This window comes from Emydura macquarii, unplaced genomic scaffold (assembly GCF_026122565.2).
Source record: "Emydura macquarii macquarii isolate MOO-44397 ecotype Brisbane River unplaced genomic scaffold, CSIRO-AGI_Emac_v2 contig_1790, whole genome shotgun sequence".
Classification (NCBI taxonomy): Eukaryota; Metazoa; Chordata; order Testudines; family Chelidae; genus Emydura; species Emydura macquarii.
Genome location: NW_027131927.1, coordinates 14181515 through 14207917, shown reverse-complemented (window position 1 = coordinate 14207917; position 26403 = coordinate 14181515). Strand labels below are relative to the sequence as shown.

General features: G+C 44.8%; 1 long non-coding RNA gene across 1 annotated transcript in view; it reads left to right on the top strand.

Moving 5' to 3' along the window:
- Positions 1-578: 578 nt before the first annotated feature.
- The window catches only part of LOC137159153 (uncharacterized), a 155651-nt gene continuing 129826 nt past the window's right edge, over positions 579-26403 (top strand). The window contains exon 1 of the long non-coding RNA XR_010921556.1: positions 579-725. This is a non-coding gene — a long non-coding RNA (uncharacterized lncRNA). The remainder of the gene's footprint in view (positions 726-26403) is intronic.

The following is a 26403-nucleotide window of genomic DNA, read 5'->3' as shown; positions in this document are numbered from 1 at the left end:
TAATGGTTTCGATAACCATAACGATGTTGATAAACAGATCAATAAAAAGTGTGAGAAAATTTGGAAAAAAAAAAGACAACTTCTTGCTTTTCATCTGGGAAAAAAATCCATTTTTCCATCAAAAAATCTTTACCTTGGAAATCTTTTCTCACATAGGAGGACCAGTCAATCAGCCAGATTCTGCTCTCAGTTACCTGGAGTAATTCCCCTGACTTCAGATGTGTCCCAGTGTGAACGAGTGCAGACTCTGGGCTAGTGAAGTGTGCTAGCCATTGGAATTCCCAGCCCTGTTTGGCACACCAGTTGGGTCAATATTCTCAGAGGCAGGGAGAGCGGGAGATGTAGGTCCGGTTCCACAAGCACACACGTCTTTGTGGGATTCAGGTGACTGGACTGTGGGCCCAAGATGTGCCCTTCTACAATAGATCTAATCCCAAAATACTTGTGATGGGGTGTGTAATCCACACACTGATTAACTATGGGTTAACAGGAGCCTGAGCTCAATTAGGCAGGGCACCTGGAGCAGTGTTAGATATAATTACTGATCACACCAGCTGGGAAGGGCAGTGGAAGGCAGGCTGACTGGCTAGGGAGGAGACCCAGGAGAAGGGTAGCTGGGTTTTCCTCTCTTAGGTTAAAGACAGAGTAAAGTCTGGAATTAGAACCGAGGCTCCAGAGACAGAAGAGTGCCTGGGAGGTCAAGGCGGTAAAGCATTGGGCCAGAGGTGGGTTGTCTTGTCTTGTCTTGAGTCAGGAGGGAGCCAGAGGCCCTGGGGACCTTTGGGCTGAAGTTGGAGGGGGTATGGGGAGAGAGGGGAGAACTCTGCAGTCCCTCCCTTGTTGATAAAGTGCTGTGGGGAACAGGAAGGCTCCTACAGGGTGAGGAGGAAGTCTGGCAGGGCACAGGACTGGAGCAAAGTTCCTGGGGCTGACCCAGCACAAGGGCAGATGCCAGATCTCTGGGGAGAAGCTGATTATTGCACAGAGCCCAGGATGGGGCTGGGGAAAAGGCCAGGGGAAGGGTTAATGGCAGAGAGGAGTGCAGGGAGGCAGTGGCAAGGTGTCTGATTGAGCAGACTCTGGCTACTTGTCCTGTGGTCCCTGAACTGAAACCCAGCATAGAGGAAGGGCCTGGGCTCCCCTACCAGCCACTGGGAAGGTGGTGTGGAAACCCCTGACTGATATAAGAGGATAAGGAGGACTGAAAACCCTGAGGGGAAGGCTGTAAGGACCACAGGCCTGAGAACTGGGGCTGAGGACCAGATGTAAGGACACTGGATTTTGTGCTGGACTCTTGTTACCCTGGAAGGGGTGGGACTAAAATGTAAGTCAAGTTATGAGAAGAGGTGACCTCCAGAGGGCCGGAGCGACCATTGGCAGGGAGTGCTAGACACACCGGAGCTTCTGTGCCACATCCAGCCATGGTGGTAAGTCTTCCCCTCTACATGCACTCCAATCTTCCTGCCTCCATTGCAACACCGAGGAACGGGTGGACTGGGATGGGACGGTGCTTGTTAATGCCCTCTAGGTTTGAAACATATGGCCTCCCTAGAGGGACAGGAGCAATGTCACAGAGAGAGAGAGTTTATAAAGGGAAATAGCTGGAAGCAGTTCCCCCCTCCTCTGAGCTGGACTGAGCCGTTAAAGGTTTTCTCCAGGCTCAATTGGCATTTCCTAGCTTTAGGAATTTAGGCTCAGTTATTTGAAAATAGGCTCCTCAAGTTAGGCCCCTCTGGCCATATTTAGGCACCTAAGTAAGTAAGCTGATTTTTGAAAGTGCTGAGCATCTGCCACCTACTATTCAGGGGCAACAGGCTCTTCTCGGAGCTCAGCATTTTTGAAAATCAGGCTTCTGATTCAGGTGCTTAAATATGGATTCAGAAGCCTGGCTCTCAGGGCCTGTTCTTGCAAAATGTGGCCTTCGAAAGGGTTAATTAACGGTGGCTGCTTTGGGGACCTTTGACTGAATTCTTCAGATCTTCTGTATGGTGTCAGTCAACGTGGTGTCACTTGCCCTTTGCAACTTTTTTTCATTTATCCTCCTGAAGCTTTTGAAAGCTTACAGAAATGTAAGGAAATGGTAATTGTGCTGCCCCCCCCCCCCCAATTCCCCCCATTCTACTGGAAAGCAGCAAGTACTTTCCTCAGTGAGATTGCCAGTGGCAACGTCCCCACCCCAGCCCGTGAGACAGGCAAGAGGTTTCAATAGAGGAGAAACGCTCCTGTGACTGAAGGCAGATGTTGCATCCCAGTTTATTCAGCTAAGGCACCACTGGATCCTTTGCTAGTGCCACCCGGCATAGCTCAGTTGACTTCAGTGGCTCTTTGGTGATTCAAACCAGTTGAGGATCTGGCCTGTTTACTTCATTGGCGCGACACCAGCTGAGGGTCTGGCCTATAGACCTCAGCTGAGCGATGCTGGTTAATACCAGCTGAGGGTTCGGTTCCTTGTCTTTCCAAGGCTGTACGCTTTCCTGCATTTCAGCAATGCTTGCAGCGAATGGCCTCCCTGCTAGGAATAAGTTAGGTCTGTTTGCTCTAGTGCCAGTGGCAGTGTGTTTATCTCCCACCTTCTACTTGGCCGTCTAGCTCTTTCTTACGCTCTTTCCTCTCCACCCCTTTCACCTGGCCCCTCACTCAGAGATGGCAAAGAAAGTCAGTGGAAGTAGGAGGGAGCTTGGATCAAAGATACTTTGAAGCCAGGGAATGCTGACTAGTACCAGGGCCCAGATGGCTGCTGTGGAGTATTGTTGAGAGTCACAATCAGAGTGTGTGTGTGGGGGGAGGGGAGGGGAGGGGAGGTTGTGGTGCCATGGGGCTGGGTAGGAGGGTTTTATTAAGAAGATGAGGTGCTTGTGGAAGGGTTGGTGACTGAGGAGTAAAGGATATAAGCTGAGAGGGGTTGTGCTGGAGTGCTTCTCGGGGGGGACGACTCAGTTGCTAGGGTTCCTGAAGGATCATGGTAGGTAGGTGGATTTTATTTCAGAATGTGCCAATTCTGGTGGGGGGGATGCATCACATGCTTAGACGGGTGAATCTGGGGCGGTATCTCCAAAGGTGACGAAGGGCGTTGGTTTCATCGTTGGGAGTTAGGCACCTAATTACCTTGGAGGATCTGTGCCTGAGTTACCCAGCTCCCACTGAAAGGCCATAGGAGTTGGGTACTTACCTACCTTCAGTGCCATTGAAAACCCTACTCCTGGGCAATAAGAGTCTCCTGCACACTACAGAGAGAATAAATCTTATCCTGTTGGTGTGACCTACCCAGGTATATGTGGCCATCCCAGTAGATATGGCATGCATTTTCTCTCCAAAAAGCCCCTGGTGTGATCCACGCGGCAGGAGGGACCCACTTTGTATGAGCATGTCCAAAGCGCGGGGGCACATGGAACACGAGGCTCAGATCTGCAGAGGAGATGGAGCGGCTGACTTTGAAATGAGAGGTAATGAGTTGCTGGTGCTACGCGTCAGGCAGCAGTTACTAGGAGCAGAGCTGGCCATTTTCAATGCTGAAGGGAAGAGTCAGAACAATGTAAATCCCTATCTATTCTTTGCCAAAGCTTTGGCTCATGAGAGTGAGCTAAGCGAATAGTGATTGATCAGAGCCTGTAAAGCTAGATTCCTCCAGAAGCTTTGACCTGTAGGTAGTAGTGCGTAACATATGTGTGCTTCCGAAATTACCACCAAGACATCGCTGCGTCTGTCTGATCAAACGGGCAGCGCCACCATGAGAGAAGCCGTCCTACAGGAGGGAAACACAACTGGGGGGGGCTGATTGTGACTGGCCTTGTGCAGTGTACATTTCTCTGCCCTTTCTTCCTCTCCAGTTGCACACCCGCCTCTGAGTCCTTGCTCTAGGGAAGTACAAGGAATGCTGCAGGCTAGCACAGTGGGATTTGCCCCCTTCTGATTCTACCATTCAACTCAGTTGAGGGGTGGGGGTGTCTAAAGGCGTTTAGAATGGGTTGCTCTAACCTGTACTCCCTCTGCACCCCGGGCGGGTCGGACCAGATGGTGCAATCTGCCTGTGAACTGCCCTTCTGCCCCTCCTTCCACCTGAAAGGCCTCGAGAACCTAGCATCTCACACTTAAATGTGGGACTCTACCACGTGCAGCTAGCTGTGGATTAAATCACCCTCTTCACTGCCTGCAAGGGCACTTGAGCAGCACAGAGCAATAATACACTTAACCCATGCACCAGACAAGGAAAGCAAGGGAGCTGTTTGAGCCATTGAACAACTGCACATTTATTATAAAAAGAAATAAATCTTTACAAAAAGTTACAGCAGTGGCAGGGGAGCCATCAGTGCAGCTGACAAGTTGCGTGGGCTTTTCCGTGTGCGGATTTCCTTACCTAGCCCTCTCATCAACAGGGGCAGGGCTATAATTTCAGACCACGACAGTCTGAGCATTCACTGATGCCTCATTGATAATTGTTCTCCAATAATTAATAGTTGGGGGAAAGCAACTGTAAGCAGATTGGGATGTTCCGATGGTGATTCGAGAAGGAAGGATACATTTGAATAATATTTTGCACTGCTTGAGCTGGGTGGGTTTTAAATGTACTTATACCATGAGAGTTTTTTCTAAAGGTTAGAGCTGGAAGATTGTGGTTCCTTGCAAAGATCAACAAAAAAGCTCTTTTGTTTTCAAAATAGAAGTTAGGGAGTTTACAGTGCAGCCAGGAGGAGTGCAGCCGTATGTATAAATACTCGGTTGATACAAATCAGCACAGCTCCATAGACATCCATGGAGCTATATTGCTTCACACCAGCACACAAAGCCACCCCAGTCAGTATATAAATAACCGTTTAAAAATCGACTCCTCTTACTGACTTACCCAGACCTGAGCTCATGATTCCAGGCTTTTCCTGAAAACGTTAACAATTCAAAAGAAGCTAAAGCAGAATGGGTTTCCTGCACTCTCTGCCCTAGGTCCCAATTCTGCAAAGCACTTAGTACATGCTTGAGGCCCTCCCTACTCAGAGATCATTTGGTATGACAAGTGTGTAAACTCCAGTGGCTCTGCAGTTACCATCAAAATGTGCCTGGTGCTGTATATACATAGAGACAGAGTCTCTGCCCTCACAAGCTTACAGTCTAATAAAGACAAAATCAGAAGGTGTGGAAAAGGACATCACATACAAATAATGTATTACTGTAGCGAAAGAGCCCTATTCAAGCCCCAGGCCCCTGTTGTGCTAGGTGCTGTGCAACCGGTGTGAGCAGGGTGTTTGGCCACATTTGGTTAGTTCTGCTTTATTGGTTTTAGGACATTTTTGCCTGTCTGTAGGAGGCACTTTGGGATTAAGTGCAAGAGGTTACTGGTGAGAAGGGCCTGTAGGTTAAGAGAGGGGATTGGGTAAACTGATGGGGGAACTGCATGGGAGGGAGATGGAGATACCAAGGACAAGCAGCACAATGGGCAGGAGCAGAGGAGTGGGAGGAAGGGGGACCAAAACCCAACAGCAGCATAATAAAGGGAAAAACAAACACCCCTGGGCTTAGCGAGGGACAGATTTTCCCAAGAGCTCAGTTCCCCTGCAGTGGAATGAAGTGGTCAGATTTCCCAAGGGGCACAGCCCCCACCAGCTTTTGCTCAAGCTCTTTTGAAAATCTGGCCATTTTATCGAGATGCCTGACAGGGCGCAGTGGGATGCTGACTCCATGGAAAATCTGGCCTGGGCTTCCTCCTTTTGAACAACATGGCACTAATATGCCCTTAGTTCATCTGTGAGTGCTGGTGCAAATTACGCCTGCAGAAATGGAAGCCTGTCTGGAAATGGAAATGCAGGGTGGGAGATGCTGGTTTCCCTTGCCAGCCTGTGGAATTATTAGCTATGCCCAGAGTCTCTCTTTAGGCACCGTGTTCTGTTTTGTTTTGTTTTAAATTTCCCAACAACAAAACAGTTCTTCAGCCAACCCTGGGCTACAGCTCCCAGGGGATTTTCCCCTTTGCCTCTCTCAGCCCCTCCTACCTCAAAGCCTATGGAAGAATTCTTCTGTGCCCTTTTAACTGAATGCCACCTCCCAAGGCTTTGCCTTGGACGCCCTTTCCTCCACCTGCTTGCCACTGTCTCCCCACACAGGGGACTGCCTCCTGCTCCTGGAGCATCCTCCTCCCCTTACTGCCATCCTGCCTCTTCACAGCCCCAAGCGCTGGCCTGCCCTCATTACAGTCCCAACTAGGAGCAGCTGTTCTAGCACAGGGGAAGCGGAACCTGCTTCATTTCAAGTCAGTCCCCAGCTTTAGAGCTGTCCAGTGCAGTGTTTAAGATTCAGGGGTGATTGACTGGCCAGCACAGCTTTTGAGCCCAGATCTCCATTGCTGTAACTGGATTCGGTCTGACGCATGAGACCGTGTCGCTGTTAGGTGCAGAGTGGATCAAATCACCACAATTGAAGGCTGATGCAGTGAACTGCCCCTTGCTCCCCTGAGCATAAACACTGCACCTGAGACAGGCCAAGGCAGTGGGAAGCGGGGTGTTCCCACAGTGCACTGCATTCTGGGTGTCCCCAGCCCAGCAGAATGGTGTTAGAGGATCCCTTAATGGCCAGCCTGTGGCTGGACTGGCTGTTGGTTGGCCCCAGGATCAGGCATGCAGAGGGATGACAGAGTCAGGGTTCCTTGACCCCTCAAACTGGGTGCTGAGCCCAGCTTAGCTAGCCGTAAAGGGCTGGCCGATTAAACTGTAGGCTAACATGCACGCTCCCAAAAAGACATCGGGCGCACACATTCTGGGCAGATTCAGTTTCTGGGCTGTATTCCAATCTTTGCTGCAGATGTTAATATGTGATGATTATTTGTATTTCTGTAATGCCTGGGAGCCCTGATCACAGACCAGGACTCCACTGTGCTAAGTGCTGTTCAAATACAGAACAAAGACAGGCTCCTGCCCCAAAGATCTTACAATATAAGTATAAGACCAGAGACAACAGATGGATACAGACAGATGGTGGAGTACAAATAAACAATGAGCCAATACTGGTCAGTCTGATAGGCGGATCTCAGCACACCAGCAGCTTAACTATGGTCCAGTGTTTTTTGTAGGCATTATGGCTAGGGAGAGTTTTGAGGAGGGATTGGAAGATTGCATGAGGCTGTAGCTTTGTGGTGTTTATGGGGAGTGTATCCCAAATGTGAATGGCAGCCTGGGAGACAGCACGAAGGTGCGTGTTTGTAAACGTAACAAGCAGGCAAGGGAGGCTGGCATTGGTGGTCGATCGGAGGCCAATGTCTGTGGCTTGATAGCAAATGAAAGATGATAGGTAGGGTGGGGATTCACCGTGAAGGGCCTTGCAAGTGCAGAAAAGCAGCTTATATTTGATGTGATAGGGAAGGGGGAGCCAGTGGAAGGATGCAAAGAGGGGTGAGATGGTCATAGCGATAGACTAGGAAGACGACCTTATCAGCTGCTATGTTACACTGTAGTGTGAGCAAGCTTCTTTCATGTATCATAAATGCAGGAGATGAGAGCAGTCCTATCCTATCCAATCGTTATTAGCAGCAGGAATTTTCTAGAGAGGCTATTGATTTCTTCTCCCTGACTGTAACAAGCAATTCACAAATCATACAGCCATCATTTATTTCTGGAGTTAGGCAGAGAGATAAGAGTCCTTCTACAAAAGATTGGCGCATTAACAATTGACTTGTTGGCAGATAACATTAATCAGAGCCTTGCTTTCACCATATCTAAATCACAAGCATCAGTTCCAGCTTTAGATTTTTAGCTAGAAAATGAAAAAGGGGATACCTGCAAATTGTGAGATCAGCAACTTCTTTGCTTCAGATTAAATCCTTCCGATGAAAAGGATAAGAATCTTGATTTCTTGTCCAAGACTAATCAAGAGACTTTCTCTGTTTAGTAGTTGGAGCAAGGCTGTATTTTTTTTTTTTTTTTTAATTTCCACATGTGTATGTGTGAGAACTATTATAGCACCTATGGTTGTGTACATGGGTTTTTTGCCTTCCTCTGCAGCATGGGGCACGGGTCACTCGCTGGTTGGAATTTGAGTGAATGGTGGATTCTCTATAACTTCTGTTCTTTAAATCAAGTTTTGAGGACTTCAGTAACTCAGCCAGAGGCTATGGGCCAGCTACAGGAGTGGGAGGGTGAGGTTCAGTGGCTTGTGATGATCATGATGGTCCCTTCTGCCTTTAACATCTGATTCTATCTAGATGTGTATCTACTGAGCCTTTACGGAAATATGGCCACTTCATTTAGATACTTAACTAGGAGCTGAGCTCTTCTTAAAATGTGGCTTCTGTTGTGGGTGCTGAGTATAGCTGGCTGGAGTTGAAGTTTTTCCCATGTGGAAAATTTTGACCTTTCCCCACAAAACACAATAACAACCGAGCTGAAAACATTTTGGCTGTAAACATTTTCCATTGTCCAATGAAACAGGGAAAAAACAAACACCCTGCCCCACGGAAAGCAGATACTTCCATGAAAATTTCTGTTCCATGGAAAACCCAGGATTAGCTTCAAGCAGCCTTGGTGCTGGGCATTTTTGAAACTCTGACCTATATTTTCTCCTTCCGATTACACCAGATTGAAGTGCAGACTATGCAGCAGTCCGTCCGGTAGCTGTGGGAGGTTGGAAGTCTGATATGTGACATCCCATTGGAGCTGGGTTTCCAAAAATGCTCAGCATTGGCTTAACTCTGCTGTCATTGAAGTCAGTGGGTAACTAACTCTCTTTGACTTCAGAAGGAGTAGCGCTTGGCCAACATTGAGTGATTTCGAAAATCCCACCTGGGAGGTTTATACTATTGGAAAAGGGAGAGATCCCCAGCTTTTCAACAGGATCCATAATGCTTTCCTCTAGCCCTGGTAGGCCCTGAGATATAGGACCTTAAAACTGCAACGTGACTATGCATTGGAAAGCTATGTTGTTATATTTATATAAGGTTGTAAAATACACTGGTTATGATTTTCCTCTTCCTCTGAGACTTGTGCAGATGGACTCTCAGTAGGATTGCTATGGCAGCATGGATTGATGGGTATGAAAATAGTAACGATAACAATTGCAAAATGTCCCTTCCTAAATAGCTTTTCTGTAAAATATGTGGCACCCTTGCGATTCTTCCAGAACAAGGTATTAAACTGGACACTGGAACATTTGTTCAGGGCTAGATTGGCAACACACAGCAAAGGCTGGAGATGCAGAGCCACATGCTCTGTAGCAGTCAAAAATGCATTTGTTTTGCAACACCCTATTCAATGCTCTCTCAAAAATTTTAAATGTCGGTATCTTTTCTTCTTCAAGCTCGTCTATTTTAGGGGTGTTGGATGAGTTGGTATTGCCAGTTTACATTAAGAAAAGGATTGCAGCAAGCATGTTAGTGGCCAAAGGAGCTATTTTGAGAAAATGGGAATCTGCGATTTCTCCCTCATACACAGACTCGTTTAGTGAGCTCCCTGCATTCATGGAAAAAATGACTCTAATAGAAATGCTTGGAATAAATATGAGGCTGTCTGGTCACACATGAAACGACTGCATACTTTTGCGGTTTAGTATATATTAGTCCTCTATGCTCCTAGGTTATGGTATCACTTACCTATTTAGCCACTTCAATAATTGTTGCCCTTCGTGACCCTATGGGTTCAGACTCTGTTTGTTTCCAGATTTGGTAAATAATGAGCTTTGAATCTTGTTGTGTGTATGCTATTTTCATCTTGTGCATGTATTTCTATAGGTTTTTGTTATGTTTACTTTGTATATAAAAACAAAGTTAAAAACCAACGAAAATATATGGCATGTACAGGCCAAGGTTGTTTTTTTTGTTTTTGTTTTTTTTCAAAAGAGCTCATAGCTAGACTACTATCGGCACACGTAATCCACCGGGAAACAGTAGCTAGGTCGATGGAAGAATTCTTCCGTTGACTTATTGCTGTCTGCGTTGGGATTTAGGTTAGCTTAACCAAGCCACTCTGGGGTGTGGATTTTTCACCCCCTGCCTTCCGTACTTAAACTAACCTAATTTTCTAGTGTAGACCAGGCCTTAGTCACTTAGGGGGGATTTTCAAAGATTTTCCAAGGGCAGTTTGGCAACCCGCTCCTGGTGGAAGTCAATGGGGTTAGATGTTTGTTCCTGTAGGGGCACACAGAGCTCCTGGGTTGGTGGGTGGAGACTAGGGGAGCATGTAAAGCCTCAGATGTGGTGGGAGAAGATTGGGGGGGCCCCAGTTATGGGGGGACACAGAGCCCTTGGCATGAGGGAGGGGGTCGGATGCTGTAGGGAGTCCAGAAATAGAGGTGGATGGAAGGGAGATTGGTGGGGGGAGGGTAATGCAGGGGGCTTGCAACCTTCTATTATCCTCTGTCAGCGAGCAAGGGGAAAGCAGGTGAGGGTAGGACTCAGGGATGTCTGTGTCATAGCATGTCTTGCTGGTACTCCTGGAGTGGTGCAATTTACACACCAGCCCTTGCTCAGAGTTAAGCCTCAAGTCACCACCTGGCCCCCTGTGCCTGCCTTTTCCTTAAGTTTTCCAGCTTTCTGTTGTCGCTATAATACTTCCTGAATCTTGCTCACAGGAGAGAAGGATTGCATCTCTCTTTGCGTACAAATTGTTAATGCATGATGTGTGAGGTCCCTAATTAATGCTCCACTGCTGATAATGATTTTACATTGTAGTTATTAACCTCGGTACATTTGAAACTAAATCCGGTTATGCTGGGGATTATTTTATACACGTTGTGTTAGGCACACAAAAAAAGTTGTCTCCTTATCTTGCTTATAAATCATAAGATCCAGTGCTAGGAACAAATGGGGTCCAAGAGGAAGGATGGCCCAGTGGTTAGGGCGCAATCTGGGCCTTGAAAGACCCAAGTTCAAATCCCTGCTCTGCTATGAATTTCCTCTGTGACTTTGGGCAAGTCACTTAGCTTCTCCACGCCTCAGTTCCTCATCTGTAAAATGGGGAGAATAGCACTGTCCTCTCTCACAGGGGTGTTGTGAGGATTTAAGATTGTGAGACAGGTAGTCCAGTGATGGGGGCCATGTATGTATCTATAGAATTGTGTATTCCTGGCATAGCACAAAAGCAACTCTTTGCTTACAGCCACAAGAAAATTGCTTGTCACTGGTTTGTGCCAACATTGTTTTTTCTTAACAAAACATAGACCCAGATCCTGCAGTTGGAGTCACATGACCTTTCTATCCAGCTGGCTGAAGGGTCTATCTGCGAAGAGCTGATTGCAAGATGAAGTTCATAAACTGTAATTTCATCCAAGTTTTGGTTGATACTGTGCTTTTAGGTTGGAATTTTCAAAGAAGCCTAGGGAAGTTAGGCATGCAATGGGCCTTGGGTGCCTAACTTCTATAGCTCATCTGAGAACCTCCCCCTTAAAATCTTAAAACAGATTTTCAAGAGTTCATCTGACTTTCAAAAATCTGGCCACTTAATTTAGATGCCAAAGGAGTCGAACCCAGATCTCTGAAGGTATTTAGACACCTAATGCCCATTGATTTTCAATGGGAGCTCAGTGCTTAGATCAGGGGCGCCCAAACTTACTGACCCCCTGCCCCCCCCAAACCTCCCTCCCTGTGGGGCAGAATCTACTACTAACCCCACCATTCTGCCACAGGGCAGAAGCTCCGAACTCCCCACTCCAGTCTGGTAGGTGGAGAATGGGGATGGGAGGGGGGCTCTGCAAACTGCACTTTACCTATAAAAGAGCTGCAGGTGGCTCACAAGAGGAAGACGGGGAATGGTCCGACCTCATTGAGAACAATGGGTGCAGAGCTATTCTGAAAATCCTGCTCCTTTTAAAATCTGTTAAGAATTTAAATACTCCCATGGGACTTGGCAAGGTTATAGTAAGTGAAGATGTAACTAATTATATCCTGGAATCTGATTACAAACCTAGTTTGGCTGGGTTTTGTCAGTGTAGCTTGCTGTCATGGAGGACATGTTGGGTCATGGCCAAGGATGCATGCAATAAGAGAGAATTTACCAAAGTACCCTCCACAAACTAATCAGCATCATGGGTGGATATTCAAATGCAGCTTCCTGGCTTTTCCTTCTCCACTGATGAAGGCTAGAAAGAAAACCACTGCTGAGGGCCAGATGAAAACTACAGGTAACAAATTAAATTGGATGATGTATTTCATAAATCCATAAGGCCAGAGGGGACCATTATGATCCGTCCGTAAAACCCAGATTGTGGAGATTCACCCAGGGATTCCTGCTTCAAGTCCCATATAACTTGTGGCTGTGCTAGAGCATATCTTTCAGAAAGACACCTCTAATCTTAATGTAAAGCTGCCAAGTGAGGGAGTGTCAATTTCATCTACAGCTGGTCTACACACAGTTTTGGTATTGCTATAACTATATTGATTTAGAAATCGTTATAGTCAAAGCACCATGACAGAAACAGTTATACCAGTGCAAAGGTGCTTATTACAGCAGATCTTATTCCTGTACATTTTAGTGGTATAGAAATGGTGTGTAGACCAGCTCTCAATGCATTCTAATGGTTCCAATGGTTACCCTCCTTCTTAAAATTTTGCTATTTTATTTTCAGTTACAATATGTCAAGCTTCAGCTTGTAGTCCCTGGATCTTGTCATCATTCAGGGGGTGGCAACTGCTTTCTGTGGTACTTTTTTGTCATCAGGCTAACAGCCACTTTTTCTCACACATTCTTGTTGCTGCAAACTGTGACCCTAGAACTGCAATGAGTTTCGCATGAGTGCAGAGTCTCATTGGCTCCATTAAGGTCTATCTGCATGGTGCTTGTTATAGGATTGGGGTCTGTTCAAAACCCTAACCTCCTCCCAAAATTACAGCTCTAAGGCTTTAAGGCCAGGTCTACACTTTACCTGGAAATTCGGCAGCAGTCGACGGATGTTAAGCAAGCTACGCAGAATAGCTTGCGTAACTCCCGTCAACTTCGTAACTCCTCTTCTACACGGCGTCTTCACTGCGCTGTGCTACTTGAGGGGGTGGTTTTATTGTGTCGACTTCCGGATCGATTGAGAGGGTCGTCACTGACTGCTCAATTGATCTGGGTAGATAATCTGATGGTGGCAAATTTGCCACTGTCAGTGAAGAAGTACCCTAAGATAGTTTTCAAAAGGACCAAGTGACTTAGGAGCCAAAGTTCCATTTTTCAAAAGGGAGTCAGACACTGAGAAGCCTAAATCCAATAGGGTTTCTTAGTTGAGATAGGGGTTTTTTCAGTTCCCCGGCTATTGCAACAAATTTAATTTTGGGTGAAACTGAAAACAAAACTTTTGGAATATTCTGGCAATCTGACCCAAGACAATTTTTTTCTCTCAACTTTTCAAACAAAACATATTGATTTTTGACTATTTTAAAAACATTTTTGGTTTAAATTGCAAAACGAAAACAACTTTTGAAACAAAGTCATTTTGAACAAAATAAAGTATCTTTTAAAAATTTTGCCTTTTTGGAAATGTTGTGGGCTTTTTCTCTTTGATCAGAACAATTTAGCAAACTCAAGATGAATTTGTGAAACACTTTGGTGTCACCAAACTTTTTTTTTTTTTGCTGAAAATAGTGTTTTGGCCACAAAATTTTGCCCACCTCCACTTCTTAGTATCTGTCACTTTGGAAAACATGACACATGGCCTTTTGAAAACGGTACCCTTACACAATAAAAAAGAAAAATGCAAGCAATGTTGAATGCTCCAGGGAGCCACCTGTAGTTGGGGGACACACACTAAATATGCTACGAAGACTAACTCACTTATTTTTATAAAAATAAATAGGAGCATAACAGAGTTTTGGCTATTGAAATTGAGAGGAAAATCAGACTGAAGAACCTGGATTTCATTAAGACCTGACTCTAATTAGCTTCAGTGGACTTTGGATCAGATAGATTGGGAAAAAAAAAAAAAGGGGGGGGTACTACCAGTCTGTTCTAGTGGTGTTTTGCACCCAGCTGGCACTCACTTTGCATTGATCTGAATTGACGGTACAAGGTGTAAGCTGATGGTGAACTTGGTCCCTGATGTCCAGCTCATGACTAGAGTTGGGCAAAGCTTTTTTGGCTGAAACTTTTTTCAGGGAAAAATGCAGATTTGGTGTCCCCAAAACATCTTGCTCATTTGCGTCTGTTTCATGGTTCCACACCAGCGACTCATAACCTTGCAGTGTCATAAATGTAAATCATGTCTACACTAGGAGTTTGTAGCAGTGTTGGCTAAACTCCCAGTGTAGACTAGGCCCAGTGTAGACTACCAGTGTTGCCAACTCTCATGATTTTATTTCAAGAATCATATATGTGTTGTCTGTCTTAAACAGGGCCGGATTAACGCTCCTGCGGGCCCAAAGCTATTAGATTTTGTGGGGCCCCTGTATACAAGTCTTTTTCCTAATTTTAAAATAAAATTATCACAATGATGGCATTGGGACTATTAACGCTATACTAAACTTGCCTTTGAATTAACATAAAGCCGTTCTGTGGTTACATTTTAGTCTTAAAACATGGAAGGAGTTGGCAACCTATGGCGCACATGCCAAATATGGCACGGGAGATGAGTTTGAGCGGCTCTCTCTCCCTTTGGGATCACATCATGTGGGAGAGGGGCTGGGGGGGGGAGGTGGGACTACGAGGGGAAGCGGCCACTGTGCGGCGCTGCTCGGGGCCGGGAACGGCTCCTGGCCAGGGTGCTGGGCCCACGGCATATGGGAGAGGGGCTGTGGGGGGGAGAGACTTGGCACGCCACGTTCGAAAGGTTGCTGATCCCTATTTTGTGGGGCCCCCCCTTAGCCCAAGGACCTGGGCTGCAGCCCCTGAAGCCCCTGTGTTAATCTGGCCCTGGTCTTAAAGATCTACCTACTGATTTCATGAGAATCTCATCTTTCATTTTTTAAAAAAGATTCTAGTCCTCATGATTGTGGAGAAAAGCTGGAAAATGTGACCCAAGTGTAATCTAAAGGCTCAAAAAAAAAAAAAAAGAGGGCAAAGTAAAAGACCTAAAATTGATTGTTTTTAAAGATCTTATGATTTGCTTTTCGGTAAGCCAATCATGAGTTCTTGGGGCCAGACTCATGATTTGTTTTTGAATGCTTGGGTTGGCCATATTGCTACCCAAGTCATGTTATCCCTTGATCCGATCAGATACATCTGCATTTTAACTCTTTCTGCTCTTTTCCTCTCACCCACCTTAGAAAATTCATAATCAAAGGGTCCAGATTTTTTTTGGGGGGGGGGGAAGCTTTGGTCCCTGGGTATTGAAGTCTTCGGAGACCTACCCCTTATTTGCTCCTTGGTTGTGTAATGTGTAATGGAAAAGGAATACTTACAAGATCAGTTTCTTGGGGAAGAATTCCATTTCTGATCCCACTGTCAAGAACTCTGACTCTGTGTAAACTATTATATGGTTCTGTATAGTTAACAGATCAATTTTATTATACTTGGCCACAGTAGCAAGACTGTAAACTCCGGCTGTTGGCTGATGCCAAGGAAATATGTTTATAACTTTATTCCCTTCCATTGGTGGCATCAGGTTTTTTTTATTTAATATAAATTACGCTGTGCTTTCTTCCCTGCTCTTTTGTCACGCAGAACTTTTCCACATGGCCAGCTCCGGCAGAACATGTTGTACTAATGAGGAAGCATTCGCAATTCTAATTAATTACAGGTTTCTCTCTTGATTTTTCTGAACTGGAGAAGTCTGTATTCTTTCTAGACTATTCACTTTATTTGAAGGTGTTTAGATGTCTTGCTTGCAAATATCAAATTCCAGTGAAGCCTTACATCTGAGAAAGGAATACTTGCTTTAAATAACTTATTCTTTTTTTAAAATTAAAACCAGAATGTGTACCTGTGTTTAATATGGATCAGAATGCGCTGTTGATGTTTGTATCATAGTAACATCTAGAGGTGTCAGCTGAGACTCCATTGTGCCAGGTGCTGTACAAAAATATGGTTGGAGATATTGTAAGCTCTTTGGAGCAGGGATCATCAACAGACAAGACAGATAGAGTGGGAAAGGAAATAGAGGCACAAGGGGAAGTCACACGGCAGGTCGCTCACTCCACTGACCCTCCCTTTGCCCTGCTAATCCAGCAAGCCTTGGAGAAGTCAGCTAAATGGTCATGAGGAAAACTCTGATTATCAGAACCCCTCATTTGAGGGTGACAATGTGGGGGTAACACCTTTGCAGGGAATCTGATGAGTGGTTTGTTTGCATGTTTTTGCAGTGATGTGTGCCTAATCATGCGCTGGGAGGAGCTGGTGCTTGACTGTGTCATGAGCTGGTTACATGATATTTATGAACAGTTTATTCAATCATTTCCCCCTCCGTCGTTATTGAATACATTATTCATGAGGAAATGTTTGACCAGCTCTCTTGACTTATTTATTTGGATTTTAACATGTACAAATGGTAAGGAACAGCATATCTCAGGCTCCACGCACCCGAGTGATTGTAAAAATGCAATCCAGCCCAAGACACAAAGACCATGAGTCAGCTCACAGCCTCTCAGCACAAAAGCAGCTAGTCCGCAAGACTGCAACTTCCCCAGCTCAGATCCCAGAAAACCCAAAACCTCACTAAATAATAATCCTTGTATCTGCTCAAATCAGCCCTCCTCAGAACGCCTATCTAAATGAATGTGCCCTAGGGAATGAATACCAAAATCAAGGAGCCTTCACTGAGCTTGCTCTGCCATCAGCTTCCCCATTTATATTCCCCAAATCCCTCTTCAGCCTAGGAATATGAGGTGAATCTAGTAGTTAACACATGTTAATAGCCACTTCATTTACAACACTTAGCTCCTGGTATATATAGACCAAGACTGTAGAGTTGGTTTAAAACAAATCAATTTTTTGTTTTGTGGACAGTTATTTATTTTTTAATTCCCCCCCCCCCCCCCCCCAAAAAAAAATAAAAAATAAAAAATTGGGTTTTCAGTGAAAAACCCAAACTGAAAACTATTTTTATTTAAAAAAAAAAACCCAAACACCTTTAATTTTTGAAAGCCAATAACTGGAAACTTTAACCTAAAACAGAAACATTTTATAGAAAATCTAAATTTCTTTATCTGTTTTGCTTCTGGTTCTTCACTGAAAAACTTGGAAAACCTGATCAAAATGAAAACTTTTGTTTTGGTCCAAAAGCCATTTTTCCCCCAAAACATGTTTTGACAAATATTTTGACCAGCTCTGAAAGAGTTTGGTGTTTAAAAACATGTGAGGTGGTCCTGGTCACTGTAGGATCCAGTTTACCAGTGACTTTTTAATGAGATCACTTAGGCAAATGTTGAGCATTTTGAGGATCTCACCCTAGAATACTATGCAAGAAACACAAGTTTGCTCAATTCCCGGTTTATGTTGATCCCTGGGCTGAAATGCTGGAATCACAGCGTAATTGAGTTGCTGGTTCAAGGAAGGGTTACAAAAAAGATGGCTACCGTATAATTTCATAAAGAAGTCTTTGCTCTCAGTCACGATGGGTTTTGTTGAGCTGTGTTGGCTTCCTTTGTGGACGTGTTGTTGCTACTCGATTTGCAATATAAATCTAATTTGTTGCTAAATCAGTTTTCAGATGAATATATAGGGAGGTGAGATGTATTGCAGGGGAATTAATTAATCAGAAATTTCCAAAGACCATTTTAAAATAAACTAAGTTTAGGAAGATAGGAATTGCCAGACTGGATGAGACCTGATGTCTGCCTAGATCAGTATTCTGTCTCTGACAATGGCCAGCACCAGCCACTTCAAAGGAAGACTAAACCCTGCAATGGGCAGATGTGGGCTAATCACATGCTGGTCTCTAATACTTAAAGATTAGCTTAAGCCATGAAATAACAGGTGTTATATCTCTTTAAAAAAATTGTAATTATGATAGCTCTGGATATTCTTGATATCCATATAAATAAATGTTAAATACAAATTCAATGTTTATTGGTAAAACACAAAAATGCTTTTCTGCTTTGAAAAGTATTTATTCACAAGAGACCTTCTTCCTATTTGTACTCCAGAGTCCTCTTCCTACTTCACTATCTAAAGTAAAAACAATGAGACTCCTGTAGCACCTTAAAGACTAACAAATTCGGCATAAGCTTTCATGGGCTGCAACCCACTTCATCAGATGCATGAAGTGGAAACCACAGATAGGAGGTGTGTGTGTGTGTGTGTGTGTGTGTGTGTGTGTGTGTGTGTGTGTGTGTGTGTGTGTATGTATGTGTGTGTGTGTGTGTGTGTATATATATATATATATATATATATATATATATATATATATATATATATATACACACGCCCTCCCCATTGTTTTGTTTCTTACCCTTGGATGTGTAAGTGCTAACAGTCAATTCAGTTAGAGTAGATGAGGCCTATTCACAACCGTTGATTAGAAGGTGAGAATGTGTGAACAGTGACGATTACTTCTTGTAATAAGAGAACCATTCCAGGTCCCTATTCAGACTCAGTCTGATTGTGTCAAGTTTTTACTTTTCACTGTCTAAGGTTTTTACTGCCTATTACTCTGAGTCAATGAGGTTCTGGGAGACTGATTCTGTCTGGCTTTGCATCTTCAACTTGATTCTGGCTAAAGAATCTTTATGGTTGACCCTGGTGAGCTAGAAAAGACCCCGTTTGACTTGCAGACTCCAGGTTGTGCTTGGAAAACAATCTTTTGTACTTAATCTGAAAGTCGGGGAGAAACAATAATAGGCCTACTAGGCTGGTCTTACAAAGTCACTTTTCAGAGTAGAATCACACCTTAACTTCTGTGCTGATGCTAGGTAACTGCATTATTGCACATCAATATTATCCCCTCGGGTGCTATGCCTCCCCACATATCCAGGGTCAGGCCTTCGTTAATGACATCTCTTTGCATTTCAAGGTGGTTGAGCCAGCAGGACATATGGCGCATAGCCACAGAACTTTAAAAATATCTGTCCATGTGACATATGCTGTGTGTCCCTGAACGCTAGGGGGGTTAATTGTTAAAGGAACAGTAATGACATAAACTGATGGTGTGCTTGCTGAGGAGCATTCCCCTGCCAACAACAGACTGTGCTAGCAATACTGGACTGGCAAATGGGTTAATAATTAGATAGGAAATAAATGTAGCTGCTATGCAAGTAACTGAAAACTAGATAATTTAAGAATCGTTTGGATGATTACTAATTAGATCCACTGACACAGGGGAATTTGAATTATTCATGATGGGCTGAAAACAGTGGGTAATTCATTTGTGCACTTCTCTGCAACTAATTTGAAAGTTGTTTATTCCCTCCCTTCCCCCATCCAGAGGATGTGCTAAAAATTATCCCTAATTTTAGTTTGAATGTTTTTGAGATCACAAGATTGGAAAGAAAAAGTATTAAAAAATTGGAAAAACTTAAACAAGGATTTTATTACTTATTCATTAAGTTTGGATAGTTCAGATAAACATTGGAATGTCTGAGTGCTTATCCAAACTATTCTATTATTCAGTTATTTCTATTTTGACAGCACCTTGAGTTGCCAGTAACAAATCAGGGCCTTGGGGCGCTAGGTGCTGTATGTATAACAAAGACAGTCCTGCTCCAAAGATCTTAGACTGTCAGTAAAAGACAAGAGAATTGTTTGCTGTCCAGGTAGCGATTAATAGTTCTGAAGGTCACACACCCTTAATGTTGAAGGTATCAACAGGAAATGGTGCTATGTCACTTTCTGCTCTGTAGTGTTCCTATGGTCCTTTAGCTGCCATGTTCCACCTGAGAAGTGGACGAGTTTCAGTGGAGGGGCAAAGTTGTGGCAATGCATATGCACACATGCATGTCCATGTTCACACAGAGCCTGGACTTGTTTCCTTCTCTGGGAATCTCCTGTAGTGGGCAGAAGGGTGGGCATTCTTCAAAGTCTCTACCAGAATCTACCAGAAATTGTGTCCCCATCCACATACTAATCTAAGAGAGGATTGTCTGAGCCAATAAGAACCAAACACCGAACACAAGATACAACAATTACAAATCAATGATAACGCTTCCTAATGACCCCGAGAAACATTTTTCATAGACTCCAGGCCAGAAGGGACCACTGAACATCTAATTTGACCTTCTGCATAATGCAAACCATAGAATTTTCCCAAAATAATTCCTATTTGAAGTAGAAAATATCTTTTTAGAACAACACCCCCATCTTGATTTTTTAAAACAAAATGTCAAAGCTACTTAAGGCATTCAAATTCCCATTAAAATGAATGTGAACCATCTTGACATAGCCCTTAAAATCTCAGCCGGGCTCTACAATAAAGAATTAAGTGTCCCACACAAAGTATGACACAGCTCATCTCACACGATCAAAACTAAACATGGAAAAGGGGTAGCCATGGACAGGAGAGGAAGGATGATAGTGGTCAGTGTGCTAGACTGGGGCATGCAATATGTGGGTTCAGTTTTCTGTACTGCTCCAGCAGTCCTGTGTGATCTTGGTCAAGATATCTAGGATCAGATTTTTAAGAGGTGGGTGCCTAGGTACTTTTGAAAATTCCACCAGGTGCCTGTCTGCATCTTTAGACACCTAAATACCTTTGGAAAATATGGCCCCTAGTCTCTGTGCATCAGTTCCATATTGTACTTCCTTCCCTCCACTGAGGTGTTGTGAGGATAAATGCATTAAAGAATGTGAGGAGCTCAAATACTGTGATAATGGGGGCCAGATAGGTATGACAGATAGAAGTGAATTACAGGAGGTACTTAGAGATGTGTATCAAATGCTAAACTTTCTGCCAGGCAGAAAGACTCCTCCTGCATGATGATGTTCTAACCATGGTCTGAGACTTGCGAAAGGATCCACATCACTTTGCTGACCTTTCCTCAGTGGGGGAGCCTGGGTCTGGGCACTTTGTGCAAAAAGGGGCTGAGACAGCCTTTCAGAGAGGGTCAGAGAAGATGAACTTCAGCTGCTAATGGACACAAATCAACAAAAAATGTCACCCCAAAAATATGCTGGCTACCAGAACAATTACAGGGAAGATGGGAACAGCAATACAGAGGAATAAACACACCTTTTGCCTCCTAGCCAGTCTCACTAGAGTTCTTGGACCAGATCCTCAAGTGCTGTTATCTGATGTAGCTCCATTGACTTTGATGGCATCATAGCGATTGGTATCAACTGAGGACCTTGCCCTTTGCATTTATATTTCTTTTAATTAAAGATTTTTATATTGAAGACACATTGAATAAATTCCCTCTCTGACTAACGCTTAAAGAAGGGCTATCACTGCGCGCGCGCGCGCACACACAATCCTAATTACAAATAGAATGGGGCAAAATGTTTTGTCCAAAATGTTTTCAGTGAAAAATGCAGATTTGGGTTGATTGGAACATTTCATGGATTTTGTAGATTTTTGGTGGTGGGTTTTTTTGTTTGTTTGGTTTTTTTTTTTTTTAAAAAGAAAAAAGTAAAAACCTTTCATTTAATATTTTCAAAATGAACATTTTTGATTTTTGTGTGTGTGGGGGCTGAAACATTTAAGAGACATTTTTCATTATTTTTTAATTGTTAAATGCCCCAAAACAAAAACAATATCCCCCCCCCCCACTTTCATTCATCAAAAATTATGAGAAAATTCTGTTTGTGAGTTGACCTGAAACAATACCTTTGATTTCCCCTCCTCCCCCTCCCAGAACTGCCAGTGACCTGAAAAAGCAGTGATTCTCACAGCTCTAGTTATAGATTTGACAAAAAAGAGAGCTTGGTTTCCATAAGAGAACAAATTTAGGACCCAATCCTGCCACACTTATTGCTGAATGCCGAGTTTTCTACTGTGGGTAATCCCAGTAAAGCTAGTTGGATTTAAAAGCTAAGATCTAATGTTTGCAGGATTCAGTCCTGAACTGACTTCTATTAGTTTAAATAGAAAAATATGGAGATATTGGAACTAGAAGATAAATAACCTTACATATTAAAATATCCAGTTAATTCAATATGGCTATCAGCTGCTAGTGTCTGTCCTATTAATTTATGAGTCTTGATTTTTTTCCCAGTAAAATTACAGTAGGATGATCTGGATCATAAAGTAGGTAAACTAAGCCCTTGCAGATCATTGAACGTTATCCATATAGAAGTCATACATGAAAAGCTTTGCTGTAAAACAATTGAAGTCGCCATACATAACAAAACATACCTGTTGCAACACCACAAAGAATTCCACTTAACAGTAAACAATTAAGCTGTGTAACACTACATCCAATTCATACACACACCTATTATTTATTTCCATCATAATGCCACCTAGATGCCCCAGCTGAAATCAGGACTTCACTGTGCTAGGCACTGTACATGTACATATAGTTATAGACAAGGAGTAGCGTGAAAAACAAACCACATCAGAGGGAAGTGACTTGTCCCAGCTCACAGGCAGAGCCAGGTCCTTACCACTGGGCATCACAACCTCAGCATCATGAAGTACTATATGCTTTCAGATGGATGCCTTTTACATGAATAATAACAGAAAGCACAAAAGCAAAGTCTCTAGGAGAGCTCTGTAACATTCTTCATCAATGCTGCTTCACAACATGGCATCTGGCCTGTGAACAAGCAGAGTCCCTACAAATGTGTAAGTGCAGGAGAGAAGTTGCTACATGGTCCACAAAAACTTTTGGGTCTTTCCCTGAGCAGCTCTAGTCTGAAAAGGGGTTGGGTGGAAACAGCAATAGAATTCACTGCACCCCCAGGTTATTGGATCAAACACAATGGCTGGATTTTTAAAAAGACTGAGGAGAGCTATGAAATCTTTTGTGTTGAGGTGTGAGCTGCCTGCCTTAGGGATCTGGAAAGAATTCACTGAAAGCACTGTGATATTGGAAGGGCTGCATGAAGGTGGGGTAAATTCACCTTCCTTCAGGAAGTTCCCCTTCCTTCAGACAAGGTCCTGGAGTAAATGTCTGGTGGTCTGAGCAAATGCTGCATGTTCCCATCCACACAGAGGCACTCACACAATGAGTTTAGCACTTGTATATAAGCCAGAAATGTATCACAGAAAGGATGTTTTCCCAGCAAACATCTGTCAAATATTTCCCCAGAGGACTGAAAATTTACTTCAGTTGCAAACTAATGTCTGAAATCCTCCTAGTTTTACAGTCATTGTTTTGATCATCACCAGCCCCCCGGCCACCTTCCCCACAGGGCAAAGGGAGACAGTGTATGGGGTGTCCATTAGGACGCACCAGGTCCCACTTGATGGGGCTGCATGTCTCGGGAGCATTCCACTGCTATGTAATAATGACTGTCAAACAGGCCTTGTGGCATCTGAAGGTGATCGCCGCATGCTGTCTTGCCCCTTACAATTTTGCTATGGTTTGTTCTTTCATAGACTGTGCCTCTACACCATGGGAAATAGTCCTGGATTCTGTCACTTAGGCACAGTCTTGGGTACTGCAGACTTTTGTGCCACAGAGAGCTGGAATGCCTCCCGTTCCGCCCAGGCTGCACTGGAAGAGTTCACACTGCTCTAGCCTTTAAAGGGAGGGAGACAGCTCACTCCTCTGTTGTGAAAGGTGGCCACCTCTGGTGGCTGATCATTGCAGGAGCTGAGCTTATGGTCCATCTGTTCCCCACCCTTCTTGCCTGCTCTCTTTGGGGTGCTATCAACGCCTGGGGGGTGGCGCTCTTCATACTTTACTCCCATTCTCTGCATGGTCACAGCAGGGCCGGTCAGAATCCAGCCCGTAATAATGTGGCCGTTGTTTTACCGATGCTCTGCCATTCCCCTGTGAAGTTGTGTGAGCTCTTTAGTAACTGCCTGGCCAGCGCAGGTCCTGTGCCAGAGCATTGCAGAGCGGCTGTGCCCTGCTCCGAGTGTGCAGACACGCTTCACAGCAGCAAAATGGCTCCTGAAGTTCCCCACTGCACCTTCTGCCCCCCTTCCTGGGCGCGGTCCACAAACGCTCCACCTGTGTCCAACCAGCTCTTCCGGCCAGTCCCGTTAGGGGGCAGAGCTGATTCTCCACTCCTGCCTGCCGGTGCTGGGGTGCCCACACTAGCCTGGAAAGGCTGAAAAGGGGTCGATGAAGTTACCTGCCAGGCTGTACCTGAGGGGAGTTAGGTGGCCGAAGCATCCCCTGGTCGAAGCTAGAGTTGAGCTGAGAAGGAAGAGGCGGGGCGAGTATGAAGACAGGAAGGGGCTGTAGCGAGGAGGCCCGCAGTCATCTTCTAGGCATTAGAGAAAGGAGGAGAGAAGAAGCCCTGGGACCCAGGCCCGGAAGGAAGGGGTTACCCAGAAAGGTGGTGGAGCAGCAGCCTGAAGAGGCGGAGTAGAAAAAGGCTCAGGGGAACAGCAGCAGGTTTGGGATGGAGCAGGCCTGGGCTGCTGATGCTCGCTGTGCTGGCACCCAGAGTAGAAGGTTCCCCTACCAGCCCCTGAGGGAAGTGGCGTAGCTTTGCCATAGAGGACTGCAGGAAACGATACCCGGACAGGCATGCTGATGAGACTTTGACACCCCGGAAGTGGAAAACGGATAGTGACCTGGCCGAAGGGCCAAGCCATGAAGAGGGAGCATCCTGACTTACAAAGATGGAGCGCTGCAACTCCTGGAGTGAGGGAGAGGCCAGAAGGGGTGTCAGAGGTGGGCAGAGCTAATCCCCAGATGAGCCGCCAGGCAGCGCCCCAGCAGCGAGTAGAGCAGCCCGGGGCAGGGTGTGAGGAAGCGCTCCTTGGAGTGCAGGCACCAAAATTCTGCCCATGCAGTACACAGGCCGTGCAAGGTTCCCTGCCTCGCCACATCGGTCATGTACTCTGCCGTGGCCCAGGAAGTCTGGCTCCTGGTAATTCATAACTAGCCAGGTAGGGGCCACTGGGAGACAGCAAAATCCCAAGGGCTTGATTCTGTTCAGATCCCTGCTTTACATCAGTGACATCAATGGTGCAATTTACCCCAGTGTGGGGGGCTGCAAAGCGGCTCCTAGATATTTCGGGCTGCCAGCCTTACTCATGTTGAGCAGCACCTTACTTTGGGGAGTAGGCTCATTGAACTCAAGGATGTAAGGTGCTACTCCGTGTGGGTAAGGCTGGCAAGATCTGGCTCACAGGAAGTATTAAAAGCAAAGGATTTAAGATCCAGAATATGCTTAATGTGAAATTATATTTACTCCTCACCCCAACCCTGGAAAGCTTAATTGCATGTTTTACACTCCATCCCTTTTCTCCTTGACCTTAGAACTCCATTGCCGGTGTCTTTCGCTGCACTCCATAAATGACAGTAAAAATACCTGATGTGGCAAACGTGCACTTTATGAAAAGTGATACAGCATCAGTCATAATTAACCCAGGTGTCCCCATCCCACGCTGGGGCTGACCCCAGCGCATCTGGTTTCCTGTTGGAAAATGCTTCAGTTTATGGAGGTTTAGCGGATAACCATGAGACCAATCTCTAGGCAACAAAGCTGTTAAAAGATGAATGATCTGTCACTCAGAATGGTGCCCCAGCTATGGAAACAATCAAGCACACCCCCACGATGTCTTATTACTCTCGTTGTCTTATTACAGAGAACTCGGAAATCACATTTTGGGTCATACTTGTTTCTCAGACAAAATGCTGTATCCGTAGCATTTTAGAGCTGTCCTTAATCTATATGAGTCTCTTATCAATGTGAAACAAATTGATATGCTGCTTAGTGTTAGAGTTAGAGACGCTGGGCATTCTGTGGCATGGAGTTGGGGGGGGGGGTGTGGTTGTCTAGATGGAGACATGTTGACCGTGGGCTGGTTATTCTGTAGGAAGAGAGAGTGGACGAGGCCGCAGGCTAATCTCCCCACCCCCTACATGAGGAAATCTCTGTCTACAGAGATGATCTGGCTGTTTCACTTCCATGCTGGTCTAATATTGGGTTATGCTAGGATAATTACTACTTGGTCCACAGATGTGTGGTCCTGACGTGGGATGTGGCTAGCTGGTGTCTGGAGTTGAAATGATCTCTTGGGCTGCCACATAACTTGTGGGCAATTTTACTTCATGGAAAGGAAAAACGAAATCCAGGAGACGTGCTTGTGAAATTGCCATTTTAAATGGGGTTCTGCATCTGCCTTGTGAAAGAAATTCTCTAAAACTGGGCTAAGCTACTTTATTTCTATCCCTGTACCCAAAGGGCCAGACTGCAGACTGCTTTCTGCCATACACGTGGTCCCCTGTGATCAATGACTTTGACGGAGCTCTGCAGCTGAGCAGCTGCTGACTCTTGTGAGTTACAGGAAGCTCAAGCTGCTCTCAGTGCTTACAATGTTGTATGTTGCTGTTGTTGCTCCATTCACCATTAAATCTCTTGCTCCATCTGATCTTCAGCTGTCACCTGCTTTGTTATCCTTCTTAAAAGATTCTTTGGTTAAAAAAAAAAAATCTCTGGCTATTATAGATTCCTGGTGTTGTCCTGGACATCAACTAACTTGTCACAGCATTGTCTGCTATTGTGAGGCATATTTACAACATATTTA